This window comes from Bombina bombina, chromosome 1 (genome assembly GCF_027579735.1).
Source record: "Bombina bombina isolate aBomBom1 chromosome 1, aBomBom1.pri, whole genome shotgun sequence".
Classification (NCBI taxonomy): domain Eukaryota; kingdom Metazoa; phylum Chordata; class Amphibia; order Anura; family Bombinatoridae; genus Bombina; species Bombina bombina.
The window spans coordinates 3,199,536-3,212,221 of record NC_069499.1 but is presented as its reverse complement, the minus strand read 5'-3'; the positions used below and the strand labels follow the sequence as shown (position 1 = coordinate 3,212,221).

At 39.0% G+C, this 12,686-nt stretch overlaps 1 protein-coding gene across 1 annotated transcript in view; it reads right to left on the bottom strand.

Moving 5' to 3' along the window:
- The window catches only part of FAM161B (FAM161 centrosomal protein B), a 377,946-nt gene that overhangs the window by 355,948 nt on the left and 9,312 nt on the right, over nt 1-12,686 (bottom strand). The window lies entirely within an intron of this gene.

The following is a 12,686-nucleotide window of genomic DNA, read 5'->3' as shown; positions in this document are numbered from 1 at the left end:
ACTGCTAACCTCTATACTACATGTACTATACCTTCTCATCTAGCACACACATTACTGCTAACTTCTACCCTACATGTACTATACCTTCTCATCTAGCACACACATTACTGCTAACCTCTATACTACATGTACTATACCTTCTCATCTAGCACACACATTACTGCTAACCTCTACACTACATGTACTATACCTTCTCATCTAGCACACACATTACTACTAACCTCTATACTACATGTACTATACCTTCTCATCTAGCACACACATTACTACTAACCTCTATACTACATGTACTATACCTTCTCATCTAGCACACACATTACTGCTAACCTCTATACTACATGTACTATACCTTCTCATCTAGCACACACATTACTGCTAACCTCTACCCTACATGTACTATACCTTCTCATCTAGCACACACATTACTACTAATCTCTATACTACATGTACTATACCTTCTCATCTAGCACACACATTACTGCTAACCTCTATACTACATGTACTATACCTTCTCATCTAGCACACACATTACTGCTAACCTCTACCCTACATGTACTATACCTTCTCATCTAGCACACACATTACTGCTAACCTCTACACTACATGTACTATACCTTCTCATCTAGCACACACATTACTGCTAACCTCTACCCTACATGTACTATACCTTCTCATCTAGCACACACATTACTACTAACCTCTACACTACATGTATTATACCTTCTCATCTAGCACACACATTACTGCTAACTTCTACCCTACATGTACTATACCTTCTCATCTAGCACACACATTACTGCTAACCTCTATACTACATGTACTATACCTTCTCATCTAGCACACACATTACTGCTAACCTCTATACTACATGTACTATACCTTCTCATCTAGCACACACATTACTGCTAACCTCTACCCTACATGTACTATACCTTCTCATCTAGCACACACATTACTACTAACCTCTACACTACATGTACTATACCTTCTCATCTAGCACACACATTACTGCTAACCTCTATACTACATGTATTATACCTTCTCATTTAGCACACACATTACTGCTAACCTCTATACTACATGTACTATACCTTCTCATCTAGCACACACATTACTGCTAACCTCTACCCTACATGTACTATACCTTCTCATCTAGCACACACATTACTGCTAACCTCTATACTACATGTATTATACCTTCTCATTTAGCACACACATTACTGCTAACCTCTATACTACATGTACTATACCTTCTCATCTAGCACACACACATTACTGCTAACCTCTACCCTACATGTACTATACCTTCTCATCTAGCACACACATTACTACTAACCTCTATACTACATGTACTATACCTTCTCATCTAGCACACACATTACTGCTAACCTCTATACTACATGTATTATACCTTCTCATTTAGCACACACATTACTGCTAACCTCTATACTACATGTACTATACCTTCTCATCTAGCACACACATTACTGCTAACCTCTATACTACATGTATTATACCTTCTCATTTAGCACACACATTACTGCTAACCTCTATACTACATGTACTATACCTTCTCATCTAGCACACACATTACTGCTAACCTCTATACTACATGTACTATACCTTCTCATTTAGCACACACATTACTGCTAACCTCTATACTACATGTACTATACCTTCTCATCTAGCACACACATTACTACTAACCTCTATACTACATGTATTATACCTTCTCATTTAGCACACACATTACTGCTAACCTCTATACTACATGTACTATACCTTCTCATCTAGCACACACATTACTGCTAACCTCTACACTACATGTATTATACCTTCTCATCTAGCACACACATTACTGCTAACTTCTACCCTACATGTACTATACCTTCTCATCTAGCACACACATTACTGCTAACTTCTACCCTACATGTACTATACCTTCTCATTTAGCACACACATTACTGCTAACCTCTATACTACATGTACTATACCTTCTCATCTAGCACACACATTACTACTAACCTCTATACTACATGTACTATACCTTCTCATCTAGCACACACATTACTGCTAACCTCTACCCTACATGTACTATACCTTCTCATCTAGCACACACATTACTACTAACCTCTACACTACATGTACTATACCTTCTCATCTAGCACACACATTACTACTAACCTCTACACTACACGTACTATACCTTCTCATCTAGCACACACATTACTGCTAACCTCTACACTACATGTACTATACCTTCTCATCTAGCACACACATTACTGCTAACCTCTACCCTACATGTACTATACCTTCTCATCTAGCACACACATTACTGCTAACCTCTATACTACATGTACTATACCTTCTCATCTAGCACACACATTACTACTAACCTCTACACTACATGTACTATACCTTCTCATCTAGCACACACATTACTGCTAACCTCTAACCTACATGTACTATACCTTCTCATCTAGCACACACATTACTGCTAACCTCTACCCTACATGTACTATACCTTCTCATCTAGCACACACATTACTGCTAACCTCTACCCTACATGTACTATACCTTCTCATCTAGCACACACATTACTGCTAACCTCTACCCTACATGTACTATACCTTCTCATCTAGCACACACATTACTGCTAACCTCTATACTACATGTACTATACCTTCTCATCTAGCACACACATTACTGCTAACCTCTACCCTACATGTACTATACCTTCTCATCTAGCACACACATTACTGCTAACCTCTATACTACATGTACTATACCTTCTCATCTAGCACACACATTACTGCTAACCTCTACACTACATGTATTATACCTTCTCATCTAGCACACACATTACTGCTAACTTCTACCCTACATGTACTATACCTTCTCATCTAGCACACACATTACTGCTAACCTCTATACTACATGTACTATACCTTCTCATCTAGCACACACATTACTGCTAACCTCTACACTACATGTATTATACCTTCTCATCTAGCACACACATTACTGCTAACTTCTACCCTACATGTACTATACCTTCTCATCTAGCACACACATTACTGCTAACCTCTATACCTACATGTACTATACCTTCTCATCTAGCACAGACATTACTGACTAACCTCTATACTACATGTACTATACCTTCTCATCTAGCACACACATTACTGCTAACCTCTATACTACATGTACTATACCTTCTCATCTAGCACACACATTACTGCTAACCTCTACCCTACATGTACTATACCTTCTCATCTAGCACACACATTACTGCTAACTTCTACCCTACATGTACTATACCTTCTCATCTAGCACACACATTACTACTAACCTCTATACTACATGTACTATACCTTCTCATCTAGCACAGACATTACTGCTAACCTCTATACTACATGTATTATACCTTCTCATCTAGCACACACATTACTGCTAACCTCTATACTACATGTACTATACCTTCTCATCTAGCACACACATTACTGCTAACCTCTACCCTACATGTACTATACCTTCTCATCTAGCACACACATTACTGCTAACCTCTATACTACATGTATTATACCTTCTCATCTAGCACACACATTACTACTAACCTCTATACTACATGTATTATACCTTCTCATCTAGCACACACATTACTACTAACCTCTATACTACATGTACTATACCTTCTCATCTAGCACAGACATTACTACTAACCTCTATACTACATGTACTATACCTTCTCATCTAGCACACACATTACTACTAACCTCTACCCTACATGTACTATACCTTCTCATCTAGCACACACATTACTACTAACCTCTACCCTACATGTATTATACCTTCTCATCTAGCACACACATTACTGCTAACCTCTACCCTACATGTACTATACCTTCTCATCTAGCACACACATTACTGCTAACCTCTATACTACATGTACTATACCTTCTCATCTAGCACACACATTACTGCTAACCTCTACACTACATGTACTATACCTTCTCATCTAGCACACACATTACTGCTAACCTCTACCCTACATGTACTATACCTTCTCATCTAGCACACACATTACTGCTAACCTCTACCCTACATGTACTATACCTTCTCATCTAGCACAGACATTACTGCTAACCTCTACCCTACATGTACTATACCTTCTCATCTAGCACACACATTACTGCTAACCTCTACCCTACATGTACTATACCTTCTCATCTAGCACACACATTACTGCTAACCTCTATACTACATGTACTATACCTTCTCATCTAGCACACACATTACTGCTAACCTCTACACTACATGTACTATACCTTCTCATCTAGCACACACATTACTGCTAACGTCTACCCTACATGTACTATACCTTCTCATCTAGCACACACATTACTGCTAACCTCTATACTACATGTACTATACCTTCTCATCTAGCACACACATTACTGCTAACCTCTACACTACATGTACTATACCTTCTCATCTAGCACACACATTACTGCTAACCTCTACACTACATGTACTATACCTTCTCATCTAGCACACACATTACTGCTAACCTCTATACTACATGTACTATACCTTCTCATCTAGCACACACATTACTGCTAACCTCTACCCTACATGTACTATACCTTCTCATCTAGCACACACATTACTGCTAACCTCTACACTACATGTACTATACCTTCTCATCTAGCACACACATTACTGCTAACCTCTACACTACATGTACTATACCGTCTCATCTAGCACACACATTACTGCTAACCTCTATACTACATGTACTAGACCTTCTCATCTAGCACACACATTACTACTAACCTCTACCCTACATGTACTATACCTTCTCATCTAGCACACACATTACTGCTAACCTCTACCCTACATGTACTATACCTTCTCATCTAGCACACACATTACTGCTAACCTCTACCCTACATGTACTATACCTTCTCATCTAGCACACACATTACTGCTAACCTCTACCCTACATGTACTATACCTTCTCATCTAGCACACACATTACTGCTAACCTCTACCCTACATGTACTATACCTTCTCATCTAGCACACACATTACTGCTAACCTCTACCCTACATGTACTATACCTTCTCATCTAGCACACACATTACTGCTAACCTCTATACTACATGTACTATACCTTCTCATCTAGCACACACATTACTGCTAACTTCTACCCTACATGTACTATACCTTCTCATCTAGCACACACATTACTGCTAACTTCTACCCTACATGTACTATACCTTCTCATCTAGCACACACATTACTGCTAACTTCTACCCTACATGTACTATACCTTCTCATCTAGCACACACATTACTGCTAACCTCTATACTACATGTACTATACCTTCTCATCTAGCACAGACATTACTACTAACCTCTATACTACATGTACTATACCTTCTCATCTAGCACACACATTACTGCTAACTTCTACCCTACATGTACTATACCTTCTCATCTAGCACACACATTACTGCTAACCTCTATACTACATGTACTATACCTTCTCATCTAGCACACACATTACTACTAACCTCTACCCTACATGTACTATACCTTCTCATCTAGCACACACATTACTGCTAACCTCTATACTACATGTACTATACCTTCTCATCTAGCACACACATTACTGCTAACCTCTACCCTACATGTACTATACCTTCTCATCTAGCACACACATTACTGCTAACCTCTATACTACATGTACTATACCTTCTCATCTAGCACACACATTACTGCTAACCTCTACCCTACATGTACTATACCTTCTCATCTAGCACACACATTACTGCTAACCTCTATACTACATGTACTATACCTTCTCATCTAGCACACACATTACTGCTAACTTCTACCCTACATGTACTATACCTTCTCATCTAGCACACACATTACTGCTAACCTCTACACTACATGTATTATACCTTCTCATCTAGCACACACATTACTGCTAACCTCTATACTACATGTACTATACCTTCTCATCTAGCACACACATTACTGCTAACCTCTACCCTACATGTATTATACCTTCTCATCTAGCACACACATTACTGCTAACCTCTATACTACATGTACTATACCTTCTCATCTAGCACACACATTACTACTAACCTCTATACTACATGTACTATACCTTCTCATCTAGCACACACATTACTACTAACCTCTATACTACATGTATTATACCTTCTCATCTAGCACACACATTACTGCTAACTTCTACCCTACATGTACTATACCTTCTCATCTAGCACACACATTACTGCTAACCTCTACACTACATGTACTATACCTTCTCATCTAGCACACACATTACTGCTAACCTCTACCCTACATGTACTATACCTTCTCATCTAGCACACACATTACTGCTAACCTCTACCCTACATGTACTATACCTTCTCATCTAGCACACACATTACTACTAACCTCTACCTTACATGTACTATACCTTCTCATCTAGCACAGACATTACTGCTAACCTCTACCCTACATGTACTATACCTTCTCATCTAGCACACACATTACTGCTAACCTCTACCCTACATGTACTATACCTTCTCATCTAGCACACACATTACTACTAACCTCTACCCTACATGTACTATACCTTCTCATCTAGCACACACATTACTGCTAACCTCTACACTACATGTACTATACCTTCTCATCTAGCACACACATTACTGCTAACCTCTACCCTACATGTACTATACCTTCTCATCTAGCACACACATTACTGCTAACCTCTACACTACACGTACTATACCTTCTCATCTAGCACACGACATTACTACTAACCTCTACCCTACATGTACTATACCTTCTCATCTAGCACACACATTACTGCTAACCTCTACCCTACATGTACTATACCTTCTCATCTAGCACACACATTACTACTAACCTCTATACTACATGTACTATACCTTCTCATCTAGCACACACATTACTGCTAACCTCTATACTACATGTACTATACCTTCTCATCTAGCACACACATTACTGCTAACTTCTACACTACATGTACTATACCTTCTCATCTAGCACACACATTACTGCTAACCTCTACACTACATGTACTATACCGTCTCATCTAGCACACACATTACTGCTAACCTCTATACTACATGTACTATACCTTCTCATCTAGCACACACATTACTGCTAACTTCTACCCTACATGTACTATACCTTCTCATCTAGCACACACATTACTGCTAACCTCTACACTACATGTACTATACCGTCTCATCTAGCACACACATTACTGCTAACCTCTATACTACATGTACTATACCGTCTCATCTAGCACACACATTACTGCTAACCTCTATACTACATGTACTATACCTTCTCATCTAGCACAGACATTACTGCTAACCTCTACCCTACATGTACTATACCTTCTCATCTAGCACACACATTACTACTAACCTCTACCCTACATGTACTATACCTTCTCATCTAGCACACACATTACTGCTAACCTCTATACTACATGTATTATACCTTCTCATCTAGCACACACATTACTACTAACCTCTATACTACATGTACTATACCTTCTCATCTAGCACACACATTACTGCTAACCTCTATACTACATGTACTATACCTTCTCATCTAGCACACACATTACTGCTAACTTCTACCCTACATGTACTATACCTTCTCATCTAGCACACACATTACTGCTAACCTCTACCCTACATGTACTATACCTTCTCATCTAGCACACACATTACTACTAACCTCTACCCTACATGTACTATACCTTCTCATCTAGCACACACATTACTGCTAACCTCTACCCTACATGTACTATACCTTCTCATCTAGCACAGACATTACTGCTAACCTCTACCCTACATGTACTATACCTTCTCATCTAGCACACACATTACTGCTAACCTCTACCCTACATGTACTATACCTTCTCATCTAGCACACACATTACTGCTAACCTCTACCCTACATGTACTATACCTTCTCATCTAGCACACACATTACTGCTAACCTCTATACTACATGTACTATACCTTCTCATCTAGCACACACATTACTGCTAACTTCTACCCTACATGTACTATACCTTCTCATCTAGCACACACATTACTGCTAACCTCTACCCTACATGTACTATACCTTCTCATCTAGCACACACATTACTACTAACCTCTACACTACATGTACTATACCTTCTCATCTAGCACACACATTACTGCTAACCTCTACACTACATGTACTATACCTTCTCATCTAGCACACACATTACTGCTAACCTCTACCCTACATGTACTATACCTTCTCATCTAGCACACACATTACTGCTAACCTCTACCCTACATGTACTATACCTTCTCATCTAGCACACACATTACTGCTAACCTCTATACTACATGTACTAGACCTTCTCATCTAGCACAAACATTACTGCTAACCTCTACCCTACATGTACTATACCTTCTCATCTAGCACACACATTACTGCTAACCTCTATACTACATGTACTATACCTTCTCATCTAGCACACACATTACTACATGTATTATACCTTCTCATCTAGCACACACATTACTGCTAACCTCTATACTACATGTACTATACCTTCTCATCTAGCACACACATTACTGCTAACCTCTACACTACATGTACTATACCTTCTCATCTAGCACACACATTACTACTAACCTCTATACTACATGTACTATACCTTCTCATCTAGCACACACATTACTGCTAACCTCTATACTACATGTACTAGACCTTCTCATCTAGCACACACATTACTACTAACCTCTACCCTACATGTACTATACCTTCTCATCTAGCACACACATTACTACTAACCTCTATACTACATGTACTATACCTTCTCATCTAGCACACACATTACTACTAACCTCTATACTACATGTACTATACCTTCTCATCTAGCACACACATTACTACTAACCTCTATACTACATGTACTATACCTTCTCATCTAGCACACACATTACTGCTAACCTCTACCCTACATGTACTATACCTTCTCATCTAGCACAGACATTACTGCTAACCTCTATACTACATGTACTATACCTTCTCATCTAGCACACACATTACTACTAACCTCTACACTACATGTACTATACCTTCTCATCTAGCACACACATTACTGCTAACCTCTACACTACATGTACTATACCTTCTCATCTAGCACACACATTACTGCTAACCTCTACCCTACATGTACTATACCTTCTCATCTAGCACACACATTACTGCTAACCTCTACCCTACATGTACTATACCTTCTCATCTAGCACACACATTACTGCTAACCTCTACCCTACATGTACTATACCTTCTCATCTAGCACACACATTACTGCTAACCTCTATACTACATGTACTAGACCTTCTCATCTAGCACACACATTACTGCTAACCTCTACCCTACATGTACTATACCTTCTCATCTAGCACACACATTACTGCTAACCTCTATACTACATGTACTATACCTTCTCATCTAGCACACACATTACTACTAACCTCTATACTACATGTACTATACCTTCTCATCTAGCACACACATTACTGCTAACCTCTATACTACATGTACTATACCTTCTCATCTAGCACACACATTACTGCTAACCTCTACACTACATGTACTATACCTTCTCATCTAGCACACACATTACTACTAACCTCTATACTACATGTATTATACCTTCTCATCTAGCACACACATTACTGCTAACCTCTATACTACATGTACTAGACCTTCTCATCTAGCACACACATTACTACTAACCTCTACCCTACATGTACTATACCTTCTCATCTAGCACACACATTACTGCTAACCTCTATACTACATGTACTATACCTTCTCATCTAGCACACACATTACTGCTAACCTCTACCCTACATGTACTATACCTTCTCATCTAGCACACACATTACTACTAACCTCTATACTACATGTACTATACCTTCTCATCTAGCACACACATTACTGCTAACCTCTACCCTACATGTACTATACCTTCTCATCTAGCACACACATTACTACTAACCTCTACCCTACATGTACTATACCTTCTTATCTAGCACACACATTACTACTAACCTCTACACTACATGTACTATACCTTCTCATCTAGCACACACATTACTACTAACCTCTATACTACATGTACTATACCTTCTCATCTAGCACACACATTACTGCTAACCTCTACCCTACATGTACTATACCTTCTCATCTAGCACACACATTACTACTAACCTCTATACTACATGTACTATACCTTCTCATCTAGCACACACATTACTGCTAACCTCTACACTACATGCACTATACCTTCTCATCTAGCACACACATTACTGCTAACCTCTACCCTACATGTATTATACCTTCTCATCTAGCACACACATTACTGCTAACCTCTACACTACATGCACTATACCTTCTCATCTAGCACACACATTACTGCTAACCTCTACCCTACATGTACTATACCTTCTCATCTAGCACACACATTACTGCTAACCTCTATACTACATGTACTATACCTTCTCATCTAGCACACACATTACTACTAACCTCTATACTACATGTACTAGACCTTCTCATCTAGCACACACATTACTACTAACCTCTACCCTACATGTACTATACCTTCTCATCTAGCACACACATTACTACTAACCTCTACCCTACATGTACTATACCTTCTCATCTAGCACAGACATTACTGCTAACCTCTACACTACATGCACTATACCTTCTCATCTAGCACACACACATTACTGCTAACCTCTACCCTACATGTACTATACCTTCTCATCTAGCACACACATTACTGCTAACCTCTACACTACATGTACTATACCTTCTCATTTAGCACACACATTACTGCTAACCTCTATACTACATGTACTATACCTTCTCATCTAGCACACACATTACTGCTAACCTCTACCTTACATGTACTATACCTTCTTATCTAGCACACACACACATTACTACTAACCTCTACCTTACATGTACTATACCTTCTCATCTAGCACACACATTACTGCTAACCTCTACCTTACATGTACTATACCTTCTCATCTAGCACACACATTACTACTAACCTCTACCCTACATGTACTATACCTTCTCATCTAGCACAGACATTACTGCTAACCTCTACCCTACATGTACTATACCTTCTCATCTAGCACACACATTACTACTAATCTCTACACTACATGTACTATACCTTCTCATCTAGCACACACATTACTACTAACCTCTATACTACATGTACTATACCTTCTCATCTAGCACAGACATTACTACTAACCTCTATACTACATGTACTATACCTTCTCATCTAGCACCCACATTACTACTAACCTCTACCCTACATGTACTATACCTTCTCATCTAGCACACACATTACTACTAACCTCTACACTACATGTACTATACCTTCTCATCTAGCACACACATTACTACTAACCTCTACACTACATGTACTATACCTTCTCATCTAGCACACACATTACTACTAACCTCTATACTACATGTACTATACCTTCTCATCTAGCACCCACATTACTACTAACCTCTACCCTACATGTACTATACCTTCTCATCTAGCACACACATTACTACTAACCTCTACACTACATGTACTATACCTTCTCATCTAGCACACACATTACTACTAACCTCTACACTACATGTACTATACCTTCTCATCTAGCACACACATTACTGCTAACCTCTACCCTACATGTACTATACCTTCTCATCTAGCACACACATTACTGCTAACCTCTATACTACATGTACTATACCTTCTCATCTAGCACACACATTACTGCTAACCTCTACACTACATGTACTATACCTTCTCATCTAGCACACACATTACTACTAACCTCTATACTACATGTACTATACCTTCTCATCTAGCACACACATTACTGCTAACCTCTACCCTACATGTACTATACCTTCTCATCTAGCACAGACATTACTGCTAACCTCTACCCTACATGTACTATACCTTCTCATCTAGCACACACATTACTACTAACCTCTATACTACATGTACTATACCTTCTCATCTAGCACAGACATTACTGCTAACCTCTACCCTACATGTACTATACCTTCTCATCTAGCACACACATTACTGCTAACCTCTACCCTACATGTACTATACCTTCTCATCTAGCACAGACATTACTGCTAACCTCTACCCTACATGTACTATACCTTCTCATCTAGCACACACATTACTACTAACCTCTATACTACATGTACTATACCTTCTCATCTAGCACACACATTACTGCTAACCTCTACCCTACATGTACTATACCTTCTCATCTAGCACACACATTACTGCTAACCTCTACCCTACATGTACTATACGTTCTCATCTAGCACAGACATTACTGCTAACCTCTACCCTACATGTACTATACCTTCTCATCTAGCACAGACATTACTGCTAACCTCTACCCTACATGTACTATACCTTCTCATCTAGCACACACATTACTGCTAACCTCTACCCTACATGTACTATACCTTCTCATCTAGCACAGACATTACTGCTAACCTCTACCCTACATG